Genomic DNA, 13,215 nt, shown 5'->3' with positions numbered 1-13,215 from the left:
GTTCGGTAAGTCACCTCATCTTTGATTTTATATATAATTATATATAATTTTTCCCACGTGGAATGTTTCCTTCTATTATATATATATATATATATATATAAACTATTAATGAATTGCTTATGCATGTTGGTGAAGGCGGATCGCTCTCCAATTGTACCGCCTCCATTTTTCGGTTTGTTTAACGGGGTGTACCAAAGCTCTCACGTCCGCACTGATTTTCGACGATGTTATAAGTTGCGTTAGGGACCGCATCTACCTTCTTTCGAAGTTAGCAGTCTACTACGCTGTTATGCGGCGGCTCGTTTCGGCCCATTCAACATCTGTCCTTCAAGTGTAATGAGCGAGTAACGGAGTTTATATTTCATACCTGCCACAGCAAATTTGTGTTCGTGGGGTCTCTATTCTAATTTGAACGTTTGACTTACGCTATACGTATTCGTTTCGGAATATCGTTTCTACGTCTTCCGTTAACTATACGTAGTTAACATTATGAAGACAATTAATAACATTTGTGAAATACAACTTTGTTTGCGGAAAACATAATGATGTTCGAAGTCGCCAGTTTTTCCACGACAAACGACTTTCAACAACTTATTATATGCATAATTGTTGCAACTGATTGCCGGGAATATATATATATATGTATAGTGTGTGTGTGTGTGTATATATACACACACTTGAATTACAAAAAACAAATACTAAAAAAAAAAAAAAAGTTGCATGGCGCGAGATTCGATCCGGCGACCTTCGGATTACGAACCCGAGCACTTACCACTGCGCCACAACGCTGTAGAAACTGATTAATCATAGAGAGTATTTCACCGCAACGGTTTCTTTCAACTGTCGATTTTCTCGACAACGGCTGAGAAGTGCATCTTCGTGCTTTGCCACATTACACCTCTAGCCATGAGCTTTTATTATGCGCAGTACGAATCAAATCTGAATTTCACAATTGGTGGCCTCCCCTTGGGAGTTAAATGAGAAAGAAAGGAAGGAAATTTGAATGTGGTCCACAGAGGAGTGGAGGAGGGGGAGGGGGAAGGGTGGGGATTTCTCAGAAGAGTGGATTATCTGCAGGAGGTGTCATAAATCAGTTAGCAGGACAAACAGTCAAGAGAAGAGGAGGGGGAAGGGTCAGGGTTTTCTCAGGGTGGATTATCCCCTGGATGCTTCTATATCAGGTGTAGCACCTCTTCTTTTATTAGAACACTAGTCAAGGAGAAGACCGATAGGGTACACCTCTCTCAGTTTTCCAAGATTAGAAATTTTATATTCAGTTTACAGACTGGAAAGGTTGGCTGTATTGTTTGCTTTGCAGAAAATCCGTACATCCCGGGAGCACCGTCCATTCGTTGTTGAATGTGATAACCGTGCCCTTATTCGGTACGGGGACTATCGAGGTGGATGGGGTATACTGCAAGAGAAGCAATTCGGATCTCTGCTTCCAGTTTAGAGTGTGTCATATAGGTGGAGGGTATAAAGCTGTTGCTGACAAACATAATTTTATGTTCGGGAAAGGGGATATTGAATCATACAGTGAGTGGACCTTTCAAGGAGGCAGTAAGCACAAAGCAGACTTCTTTGTGGCTATCCTCACCTATCTCCTGCGGTTGTTTGTAGACAGTGCAGAACATCAGGATTCCAATGTTAGGTTACAAGAAATTAAAGAGATGATAAAGGGAGGAGAAAAGGTTAAGCCCTACTGTTTAACTGTAAATGTTTTGAGCTGTCCAGTCAGGGGAAGTAAACAGGACAAAATAGCTTCATCTGTCACTCCTTGAGTAGTATCTTTACTATGTAAATATTACCGAGAGTTGTTACTCAGTAGCCATTTAGGAATATTTAAAACAACTGAAAATTCAGGAAAATTTCATATGGCAGATCACAGACAAGGGAATTACGGGGTGGGTACAGTTTTGCAAAGTCTGTGCAATGAGTAACCAAATGATGAGTACACGGCACAGAGTGACTGCTAGCTTCTGAAATAGTGACGTCACCCGCGCAGATATTATACATAAATTATGTAGACAATCTTCTGCAGTAGCAAGTCAGGAATAGGTTCATATTAATTTGTGTGGATAACTTTACCAGCTTTTGCTGGTTATTTCTGAGCTGTGATATGACTGCACATGGCGCTATAAATTGCTTAAAGTCCTTATTTGGTACCCTTGGGCAATTGCAATATTTAGTCTCTGATAATGCTGCATCGTTCAAGTCGAGACTGTTTCAGGGTTCCTGATTCAAAAGGGGGACTGCACATACTGCTACAATGCCTTACTGTCCTAACCCATCATTTGGGGAGTGAGTCAACGGCAATTTGTGTTCTGCACACATAGCACACTAACATGAAGACCTTTCCTGTTGGGTCTATTCACTTCAACGGTTAGCTTTTGCCTTCAACATGATGGTACAGGAGTCTCAGAAACAGATCCCACTAGGCTTATGTTCACATGTAAGCCCAACATGCCACTAGAAAATGTGTGATAAATCAACCCACTGTTAACTGAGAAAAGTGATACAATGCTGACCTGAGACTACTGGAAGAGGACAAGAGTTAATTTGAAGAGCAAGAAGCCCAGAATTATAACAAGGGGAGATGTCCTACTCACCTCAAACAGGGTGACAGAGTCTGAGTGCAGAGCTTTCAGGCAGTCAGTAAAGTGAAAGATAAAATAATGATGAAGTTGTTGCCCAGATTGAAAGTGATGGTACAACTCTTCCTGTTTGCAACTCCAGTTACCCTTCACATCAAAAACCCACATTGTAATTGAATTTTTTTGGGTATATTTATCCCAAGTTAAACCCAATACTAATGATGTAAGAAAATGTAATAAGTGATATGTATGAATTTAAGCCTGTATAAAGAAGGGGAGCAACTGTTTTGATGACCAATGTTCAGTAATAGTGTTCAATGAACTGGTGCAGCTGTGAGCAAATCATCATCTCCTATGTATATTATGTATGTACATTACAAACTGTACTTTTAAGCAAGGCGTGGGTAGATCTTCACTACCTCTACTCCTGCTATCTTCCAATTTATCCTTAATTGGAGACGTAACAACACTAAAGAAAATTACCTTTAGCAATTTAATTTAACTGTAGTATCCCGTGCAGTGGTGGCACTAATATTGTCTTCTCGAGTTCCCTCACTAGGAAGCTCCTACCTCATCTAGACATTTTGGGGATGGGAGTATGTGCTGTGATGGACACAAGCACCATTCTGTAGCTTCCAGTTGCGCAAGTTTTTAATTTTTCAGTGGCCACACAGAGTGACATCCGGCCATGAGAATACTTGACTGGCAGACAGAATGATTGCTGTGGCGGAACTGATGGGACACTGACACTGGACAAGCAACCAGGCTGCTGATATAGAGCAAAAGCTTTACCCTGGATGATTTTGGAAGTCTTGCTGAATGTGATGGGACCAACCTATGTCGTCATGTCAACAGGCATCCTAATTTAACTCCCAGCTACTCAAGAGGATATCTGAAGAGTTTCTGTAGAATGTGGTGGTGAAGGCAATCTCTCAATCTGCATATCTGTAAAATGACTGATCAAATTTGAATGTTAAATTGTTTCTCTGTTTTATATTGGTGCCAACGGCAGTTTAATGTAAGTTTTTAATTTCAGTATTGTTGTGCCAAATTCTTAAAGGTTTTTGTTATAATTTTGATAGTTGGGGACAACTGCTATTTTTCCTGTTTTCTTAAGCAGCCATAGCTCCTAAACTACCTTCAATGTGTTTTTTAATTGAACCCATGGAGATGATTAAGTTTAGTTCTAATTAATTTGTTTTAATAAAGGTTGTTAAGTATAAACCACTTAATCAACCAGCCCTTCCACTCTCCTGTCACACTCTTACTCGCATTCTTTATTATTTCAACTGCACTGTCCACTGCATTATAGTGACAAACATGTGATACTACACTAGAGTGCATATGTACACCAAATGAGTCAGCACTGAGCCACAGTGGTTGGTAAACTGAAAGGGCCACAGCTCCCGAACATTCTCCAAAGACCAGAAAATACATTCCACCTCAACATAATAGATGAGATAATTTTATAAATGAAACATTTGCAGTCGTGAAAACTTATTGATTAATCCCTGTTGGGTCCTACATAAAATCCACAAGTGAATTACTACTAACCATTATTTGTTGAACATAGTTCACACCATTTGTAATAAATGAATAAATAAATAAATAAGCAGCAGAACTGATCCATAGAATTGCTACAAATGGCCTATTCAAGACAAAGTGACCTTCTCTACAGCAATGAGTCTGGGTTCCCTAAACAGTCAGCGATGTGAAACCTATCCTGTACTCTTCATACGTGATACTCCTACAATGGAACCACAGTAGCTTGGATGAGTAACACTGAATAAAAATTAGTTTAAAATAAGGAGATATGTATGGTCTATCACCCATAAAGGTTATTTATCCATAAACCTTAATATTTTAACACTACCAATGTTCAAAGGTTAACGAATCAATGACTACAGAAGCATACATTTCATAAATTAGATATCATATGGAAAAAGCTAAATATTTGCTTGAAAAAGCATGCACTACCTGAAGACTCATATTTCCCAAAATAGATGCTGCTGGGTTTCTGTACAATCTTCCCCTATTAGTAACTGAAATGTGGCTGTGAAGATTCAAGGAGATGATTGAAATACCCCAAAATCGAAGTTCTATTTTGAGAAATATAATATTAAATATTGCATGTGTTAAATTTTTTGCCAAATCACTTATGATTCTTATGAACCTTCTGTGACTTTTGCTTCTGGAGTATTCAAATTTGTTAACCTTTGATCATTGATTGTGCACAAATGCACAGTTTCACAGATAAATGACACTGATGAATGGCAGAGAACTTAAAAACTATTTTTATTTGGGTTAAGCCATGTCAGCTGGGTTACTTTCCTTGTGAGAGTTATGGATATGACTTGGATTTGGTATTATGACACTTTTCAGAAGTTTTTGACTCAGTATGTTTTTTTGGAGACCTAGTCATGAATGTGACAGTCATAATATGTCATGAATGGATAAAGAAGCATCTACAGTTACTGAATTTCATACCTGGAATCCTCATGGATGTGTAATAGGCTCATTACTGTTCATGTTATACATTAATTGCTTAGCATATAGTATTATTTGCAGGCTCAGCTTTTAGCAAATGATGTATCTATGACAAACAGTCATTCAATAAAGAATTGTAGGAATGTCCAGCTGGTTTTCAAACAAACAAATGCAGTAATGTTGCACTACGGGGTTAATGAGTCACATCAAAAGTCAGACCTGTCCTACCAGTGTCTGAGCGTAAACAAATTGTAGAGATAAGAAGTTGAACTACTAGATAATCTTAGTCTTAGGTAAAACAAATAGCAAGATTTAATCCATCGATTGGCCACCAGGGATTTTCAGTTTGGCTGTGAAGGAGACTGCTTATGCCATACATTAGAGTACAGCTTAATCCAAAACTGGTTGGACTAACAGGGACCATCAAACTTGTGCAAAAGAAAGGGATAGCAGAAATGGTTACACACCTGTCTGTTCTGTGGAAGATGGTAATGGAAATTACGGGTAAAGTATACTGATAGGATAACAAAATCCCATGAAACATATTTACAAAAATATAAGACTCAGTTATCAGGACAAAATCTTCACATACCTTTTGAACACCACATATATCTGCTGAAGAGACTGCAGAAATAAAAACTTACAGCAGGGCATGGAGAAAGGCATGCAAGTAATCATTCTTGCAAGCTTCATCTATGAGTGGAACTGTTAAAGAACTGCCTACAAAATACCTTGCCATCTTAGTATATAGATATACAAGGGACATTGCAAAGGCAAATTTTGTCATTGTTTTTGAAAGAGAACGTGGTACACCAGGTGACACAAACAAGTGCCATACGAATTGACATCCATTTCTAGTTTAGAAAGAGAAGGGGTGCCAGTGGAAGAAGAATGAGTATGCACAGAGCACCAGAAAAGAGAGAGAATAGCAGTAAACTGGCGTAACTAAGGTCATTAGAGCACCTATCATGATGGCAGACAGATGTGCACTGACAATATGGTCACCAATGGAAACATGTGCTGTTATCTGGTGCGAATGGGTACATGGGGACTAGTGTGTGAACGCCTACAGACTACCCCATCTAGTCTCGGGATGTCACTTCTAAACCAATGATGAAGTGCAGCAGGCTGTGCAAAATTTTCTTGCATCCTGAGGCACCAAGTTTTACCAGAGTGGTTTCTTCAAACTGATTGCACGCTATGACAAATGTCTTAATATTGGTGGTGACTATGTCGAAAAATAGTGCAAGATGTATAGTTTTGGATGCCATGGTGTATTTGATTTTGGCAATCAAGTTTCATCATTGTTTTTCAAACAGAACGTGTTTTCAGAACATCCTTTGTAGTTTACTTTACTTTCTGCGTGATCTATGAATCACATTCACAACTCAACTGTGATCTGGAAAGCATCAATAGTTTCCAAATAAGATACATTTTCTGTGTTGAAACACTGCTACATTATGACCATTTATGTATCCAGATTTTTTATCTTAATATACAACAAAATTTGACAAATAATACAATAAATCCACCTTGCGTCTGACTTGTAACAAGCGGCACTGTGGTCGGCGTCTGTTCACCAGAGGTGCGGCCGTAATACAAATTCTGGAACTAACCACTCCAGTCTTAACCACTGAGCTTTTCTGAGCTCAACCCTTTGATTCTAAGTACTATTATGGAGCGTTTTAGTAATTACAAAATTACCCCAGGTGGTAACAAATCCTCCGCCATCAGTGGCGCAACTAGTCTATCGGATTCTGGGGAGACTAGGCTGAAACGCTATATCCCAAACCAGAGGAAATCGAAGTCTTTTGACCGACTCATGCCCAAGGTCGAAACATTTTTTGGAACTATCAATATTAACTCTCTCTTGACACCAGGAAAACTCTATAAATTAGGAGACACACTAAAAGAACAAAATATCAAAATTTTAGCCCTGCAAGAAACAAGGTTGCCTGATGAGAATACCATGGATTTTGGAAACTACCGATTGTTTAAAAGTAAAACAGACAAAAGAATTCTTAAAAACACTCCGCATCTGGGTGTTGCATTCGCAATTTCGCAAGACATTCTTGGCTCCGTAATCGAAGTAAATCCAGTAAACAACAGATTAATGACAATTTCCATGAAATGTGCAAATAAAATGTACTGTTTAATTAACGCACACATGCCTATCAACCAGGAGAATAAAACAAATCCAGAAAAAGTAAATAAGTCATGGGAAGTGTTAGAGAATACAGTCTCCAAAATTCCTCAAAATTATGTAAAGATTTTAATGGGTGATTTTAATGCACAGTTAGGGAAAGAGGGAAAATTTAGAAAAACGGTCGGTGAATTCCCTGCACATAAATGGACCAATCAAAATGGAAAGAGGCTGGTAGAATTTTGCAGAAATTTCAATCTCAAAATTATGTCAAGTCATTTTAAGAAAAAACCTTCAAAACAAAAGACATGGCGATCACCTAACAAGGACATAGGTGAATTCCAAATTGACCATATTGCAATCTCGTATCCATGTCACAAAGAAATTTTAAATGTTCAAGTTCGTAAAGGCGCCAATATTGACTCAGACCATTACTTAACCCGTGTGAAACTAAAGCTAAAACCCCAAAATTTCAACAAAAGGACACCATTAATCCCCAAATTTGACACCAGTAAAATCCAACCATCATTATTAGCAGATGAATTTGACAAAACAAGTGCACAAAATTGGGAACAACTCAAACACAAGATTATCAAAACAGCTCAAGATCAAATTCCTTTACGAAAACACAAGAAACATGCTTGGTGGAATGAAAACTGTGATCATGAAATCAAAGCCAGACAAGAGACATTTAAAGCATGGAATAGCAACAAGACAGAAGACACATATGATACATTCCTGACAACTAGAAAAGACACTTCAAAACTAATTAGACAAACAAAAAGACAATATGAGAATAGTCAACTCTTAGAAATTGAAGAAGATTTTCAGAAATACAATACCAGAAATTTTTATAAAACTTTTAAAACCAAAATAAAGGGGTACCAACCCCAGAATCTTTGCTTCAGAAAGGAAAATGGACAGTTGGCTCTTAACAACCAAGAAAATTGCAAAGAACTTTCTAAATATTTTAAGAATCTTCTAAATTGCCCCGAGCCCACAGAAAGATTTCCACCAAAAATTCCCCAACAATGCAATCCAGTTTCACTTGCACCAAATGAAGAGGAAATCATTAAAGAAATTCATAGGTTGAAAAACAACAAAGCATCTGGTGAAGATGGAATTGTTGCAGAACTTTTAAAGGCAGCTGGTCCAAAAACCGTTAAAGAAATTACTTCAATCATGCAAAACATTTGGCAAACTGAAAAAATTCCTGATGAATGGAAAACCGCCTTGATTCACCCACTTCATAAGAAGGGAGACAAAACTGATGTTAATAATTACAGAGGAATTTCTCTTCTTCCAGTCACATACAAAATCCTCTCTCAATGTCTTCTGAACCGAGCACAACAACAACTTGAATGGAAAATTGGCGAATATCAAGCAGGTTTCAGGCCAAATAGATCAATAGACAGATTTTAGTCCTCAAACTAATTCTCAGACATCAAAAAATTTACAATAAAAAACTAGTTTGTACCTTTGTAGATTTTAGAAAGGCTTATGACTCAGTGGATCGTGAATCTCTTTTCCAAATTGTGAAAGAACAAGGCCTGGATCCTAAAACCACGGCAATTATCAGAGACACGCTAACTGGTACAAAATCAAAAGTAAAGTTCAGAGGAGAAATTTCAGAATCCTTTGAAATAAAAACAGGTGTGAGGCAAGGTGATGGACTCTCTCCGTTGCTATTTAACTGCATTCTAGAAAAAGTAATACAAGAGTGGCGCGAACGAAAATTGGAGTTCAAAATTGACCAACCAGTGAAATTAGGACGAACAAATATTCGAATAGACTGTTTGGCCTTTGCAGACGACTTGGTTATTCTAACGCAGGACATCCAAATTGCTCAGAAACAAATAGAAATTCTTAAAGAAACAGCAGAAAGAGTAGGTCTCCAAATCCCATTTGAAAAAACACAGTATATGACTAGCAACAAACTGGCACCCAAACTTTTGGAAACTAAGTATGGAAAAATCAAAAGAGTTTCGCAATTCAAATATTTAGGTGAAACAATCTCAGAGACTGGTCTAGAAAAAATTGGAAATGAAATTCGTTGTCAAAAGATGGAGACAGCTTTTAGACTTACAAAAGACATCTACAACAAAAAATGTCTCTCGAGGTACTCTAAATTGAGACATTACAACACGGTCATAAAACCAGAGTGCCTTTATGGGGCTGAAACGCTAATTTTAAACAGAAAAAAGGACATTCAAGAAATCCAAAAAAGAGAAAGAAAAGTAATCAGAAAAATTCTAGGTCCAAAATATACTGAAGAAGGAACATACAGGCTAAGAGCAAATAGTGAAATTCAACAATACACCAGCATATATTCGGATATGAAAAAACGCAGATTAAAATTTTATGGGCATATTAAAAGAATGGATGCTACCAGACTAACTAAACAAGTAGTGGAATTCTACGAAAATCGAAGTAAAGCTAAATTTGAAACAATAAAATGGATTGCTGCTATAAAAGAGGACATGAAAGAGGCAGATATAAAACAAGATGAAATTCAAGACAGAAAATTATTTGGGCAAAAAATTCATGACTGGGTAGTTGGTCAAGCTGAAAAACCAAAGAAAACTGGAACCACATGGTCTGATGAAAGGAAAAGAGCTCATTTCGAGAGAATGAAAACAATTTGGGCAGAGAGAAAGTCTAAAAGAAAATAACTGAATGCCCCGTGATTGTACTTCGCGTGGTCCAGTAGGGCCCAAACGTGAATAATAATAATAAAATTTGACAAATGTAACCCAAGCACATTCAGAAATTCATAGTTGTCAAATGGAAAGGCTTTCAATTGGTTTTTAAAACTTTCATTATTTACCAGCAACTTTAATTCATAAAGGTGATCAAATATTTTGTTGTAGCACACTTTGCAACTTTCTGTGCAAGAGTTAAGGTAATATTGGAGATAGTGGAGGACATTTTTGTGCCTATTTAAGGGTGCTGCTATTTTCAAATAATGTGACTAACTCTTCACAACAAAAGGTCATAAAATACTAAACATACATGAGGCTGTTGTTACTATGCATAATTTTTTAAACATATGTGTACATGAAGTTTGAGGATGGGCACTTACTTGCACAGTTCTTTTCTGTATGATGGATACTTTATGTGTACATCCAGAAATGACCCAGAATGTTACTCCATTTGACATCAGTGGATGGAAGCATGTAAAGTAAGCTAATTTTGCAATGCTTTCCAGTACCAAATGTCATGTACAGTGGACAACACTGAACCCAAGGGTTTCAGAAGATATATCATATTCAATAAAAATTCTGATGCACTTTGCTACCCAGGAACACTGAACAGTCAGTTTTACATCTTTCCTTTCTCCTGTGATGTCCTTATATTGATAGTGACCTATTTGCCTTGCACTGTACAGGATGAACTGTGATTCATAAAGAGTACGTCGAGCAATATACCATTTACTGACAAATAATCAATAATACTTCTGGATATTTGATTTATAGTTCCTTTTACCTCAGCATGCCAGACTGAAGGAGATCGAGGGAAGGAAGCGAGACAGATTAGGGCTCAACATCTTGCAGGTGTCAAGATCTTTACAGGGAAAGGATGGGAAAGAAAATCAGATGCAACCTTTTCAAAGGAACTGTCCTGCATTTGGCCTATCCAAATCAGGGAAACTCCAAAAAATTTAAATATGGGTGGTCGTACAGGACTCTCAACTCCGGTCCTCCAGTGTCTTAACCAGTGTTCTACCTCACTCAATCCAGTTCAGAAACCAGCAGTTCAGATAGACTGAAACCCAATTCCTGTATCTCTATCACACAAGACACACCAGAAGCTTACAAATAAGGTACAAGCCTAGGATGCGTGTGGCGGCCGGTAACATTCCTTGCGGATCACCTATGAGTGAAATAACAAGACGAGGAGTTAATATCCACACAAGTCACCTTCCATCATGCTGTGCACATTGGTTTGCAGACAATGTAAAGACAGATGAATTTTGATACTTACCAAAGTTTCTTCCTTAATGAATATGTCTTCAATCTCTTGATTTGGAGATGTGGATGGGTCAGTTTCAATCTGAATGAAAATAAATGAGAGGTACAGGTGCAACACAGGCTACAAAAATACGGAAAAAATGGGTCTAAACAACATAAATGAATATTTCATGACAACTGAAAGTCTGTGACAGACTGGGACTTGAACCTAGACAAAATTGCCACAATAGTCAGATTGTCTGACAAACCATCCTAGCCTGATTCAAACTTTCATTTGTCACTGATGTTCCCTCCTACAATTTCACAATCCTTTTTCCTGAGGTTCTGCAACCATGACATGTATGGTACAGAACACAACAGCAGCTCTAGGGGAACAGAATCGGTGGACCACTGTGGCTTAGCATCACACAAAGGATGTACATGAAGTTAGTTAAATGCTGCGATATTAAATAACTGGGTCATTACAGATGAAATCAATGCATCATATTTCAAACACTCCTACTTTGAGGGAATCAATGAGATTGTATATATGTTGAATTTAGCTGTACATGCAGTTTACTCAACAAAAAATTTACAACAAATTTAAAATTATTCAAGAGCAGATAGCATATCCTTTGCTTTACTCATCTTTATGGATCAATGTTCTCATCTATTGTTGATTTTAGTCATTCCATTATTTACTTAAAGCACTGGATTTTGCTATTTTGTATGCATCAAATGTGGAATTGGTGATTTCTGAGTTAAATCCAATATGCAATTTTACTCATTCTTGGGTTTGTTTATATTTTTTTGAAGACATACCATTCAGAATGTGTTTCCACTCTACCACTCAGAATGTGTTTCCACTCTACTCAAGTTACCACTTCACATACTGCTGGCCATATTATTACCATCATGCCTGCTACCCAGTGAACAACTACCATAATGTAACAACATCTCATTCCAAAACACAGAGTAAAAACCATATGTAACAGTATAAATTCTTACATAAGTTAACAAGTAGTCATTGTGCTTTGACTCAAATGGCTCTGAGCACTATGGGACTTAACATCTGTGGTCATTAGTCCATCATTGTGCTAATCTTGGCAATAATTTAAGGTTCTGAAAGCTAATTCTGTGAAGTGAAACTATTATTTTGGAATCTTTTTTTTTTTTTTATTCTATACTGTAATTAGAAAAAGGAAATATAATTTTGCTATAACTGCTTTTTGCATGTGATACAATCAACCACATAGCTACTATTTCCATAATCCATACAATAAAAGTAAATCTGTAATGGTTTTGTCTGAATTTTTTTAGTACGAAAATGACAAATTAAACTTATCAATACCGTACAGTGACATAAACTGAAGAGACTGTTGTGTACATAGTTCTGTGTAGTCAGCGCGTACACAACTTTCCCACTAGAGTGCACCCCACTAAGCACAACAGCGCAGGCACAGCGCTCATCCGTCTCCACACTACGAGATGGCACTGTCTTAGAGATGGACCAAATTCTGCTTCCGTCGATACGCGTATTAATATGTCTCACAGCCAATGAGATCGCTGCTAACGTAGAACCTTTGCACTTCATGGATCACACTCACACAGTGATACCTGAACGCTCGAGGTATTATAACAAGTGTACAGACCTCCGATTAGTCAGTCTGCATTAGTCTGCATTAGTCTATAGTCAAGTTTCAGTCTGTGCCTAATAAGATTATCATATTCCTGTACAGAGCCATGAAGATAAATGAATAGACACTTTGTCAAATATATGAGATATGTGAGAGTAAGATTAATGTACCAAGACCAAAGGAACTTCAGATTGTCAATTGTAAACAGCGTCCAGAATCAAATTAAGTAATTTCTATGATTTTTATTATTTTAATAAATGTGTGTGAAAATTAATCAAGTTCTGTTTAAAGTTGGTCACCGTCAGTCTGCTACTCTAAGCATGCAAGTGGCATTTCTATCATCTGACCTAACGGCAGAAGATGAACACGCCACGATAAGACCACGAGACATATTGCTGACACTC

The 13,215-nt window shown here is 37.4% G+C and overlaps 1 long non-coding RNA gene across 1 annotated transcript in view; it reads right to left on the bottom strand.

The window, feature by feature from the left end:
* Nucleotides 1-11,276, bottom strand: part of LOC124592723 — a 63,409-nt gene extending 52,133 nt beyond the window's left edge. The window contains exon 1 of the long non-coding RNA XR_006977607.1: nucleotides 11,209-11,276. This is a non-coding gene — a long non-coding RNA (uncharacterized LOC124592723). The remainder of the gene's footprint in view (nucleotides 1-11,208) is intronic.
* Between the last annotated feature and the right edge of the window lie 1,939 nt (nucleotides 11,277-13,215).

This window comes from Schistocerca americana, chromosome 2, assembly GCF_021461395.2.
Source record: "Schistocerca americana isolate TAMUIC-IGC-003095 chromosome 2, iqSchAmer2.1, whole genome shotgun sequence".
Lineage (NCBI taxonomy): Eukaryota > Metazoa > Arthropoda > Insecta > Orthoptera > Acrididae > Schistocerca > Schistocerca americana.
Note: the sequence above shows the minus strand (reverse complement) of the source record. Positions and strands in the feature narration are given on the sequence as shown.